Source organism: Gossypium arboreum, chromosome 6 (genome assembly GCF_025698485.1).
Source record: "Gossypium arboreum isolate Shixiya-1 chromosome 6, ASM2569848v2, whole genome shotgun sequence".
NCBI classification, from domain to species: Eukaryota; Viridiplantae; Streptophyta; class Magnoliopsida; order Malvales; family Malvaceae; genus Gossypium; species Gossypium arboreum.
The window spans coordinates 30192755-30194015 of record NC_069075.1 but is presented as its reverse complement, the minus strand read 5'-3'; the positions used below and the strand labels follow the sequence as shown (position 1 = coordinate 30194015).

Genomic DNA, 1261 nt, shown 5'->3' with positions numbered 1-1261 from the left:
CCAAGGACTATTTTTAGTGTTACTAAGAATACTTGTGCCAATTTTTCTTTGTATATCATCCATCATGCTTATCAATTGGCTCCTTTGATCTTTAAGCTTAGTTAATATTCTTTTTGAATTGGTGCACTCAGACTGCACCTACTTCACGCCTATTCTCATTGACTGCATCTCCCATTGATTCAATCCAAGCATTGGCCACATATAATATGGACATTTAGGTTGGCCTTTTTCTGAGGTTTCTGTAAATAAGGAGGTTGATAATTAGTGTTTTTAACCTGATTAGAACTATTACCTCCTATTTGGTTTCCTCCCCATCTTAGATTCAGGTGATCTCTCCATTCGGGATTGTATATATTTGAATAGGGATTTCCACCTCTATTTCCAATGTATTTCACATCCTCGGTGGGATTGTTAATGTAGTGGAAAAGTGGTTTGTCTCTTCCACAGATAGACGGTGCATCTTCTTAGCCTCTATTCGGTTGATTCTATACATTAATTACTGATATTTGTCATCTTCCTAGATAGCCTTCACTATAGATGGTCTTTGGCCATATGTATATCGTTCAGTTAGCCACTAGCAGGAGTTCATTACCATACTTTATAATAGTTTTTACGCATCTCCGTATGTTATATTTATTAATTCACCTCATACTACATCTAATCCTGACATTGAAAGCACATCCAACCTATTGTAGGCAATTTGCACTTGTAACCACACAGGCAATCTGTGGTGTGGGCATTTCTGAATCAACATATTAAAATCCTCTCATGCTTCGTGAAATCTTTCTCCTTCTACTTGTTTAAACATAGAAATTTCCTTTTTTAGCTGGACCATCTTGCTAATGGGGAAGAACTTTTGTAGGAATTTCTCTGCTAGTTCGTCCCATGTCATGAATGACCCTAACACCTACGAAGCTAACCAAGAAAAGGCATTATAAATTAATGAAAAAGGGAACAACAAATGATGAATAATAGCATCTGCAACATCTCGAATTAGGGCTTAGTTGGAATAGTGGTTTTGAGACCACAAATTTGATGTTAAAATAATTATTTTATGATCATTAGAGGTCTAAGATGTGAAAATAAGTATGTGTTAAAGTTTCATAGAGAAATTCTATGTGTAAGGTGTCCAATTGGAAATTAGGGACAAAATTGAATAAATTGCAAAACTTGGATTCTAGAAGAAATTTTTATGAAATTGCTTTGGAATATAATTAGATGTCCTTAAAGAGTAATTTGTCCAATTTCTAAGTTTTTGGAC

The 1261-nt window shown here is 34.7% G+C and overlaps 1 non-coding gene across 1 annotated transcript; it reads left to right on the top strand.

Moving 5' to 3' along the window:
• Positions 1-722: 722 nt before the first annotated feature.
• LOC128294955 (small nucleolar RNA R71) lies at positions 723-828 on the top strand. Its single transcript, XR_008285262.1, has one exon. It is a non-coding gene; the product is annotated as a small nucleolar RNA R71 (small nucleolar RNA).
• Positions 829-1261: the final 433 nt, after the last annotated feature.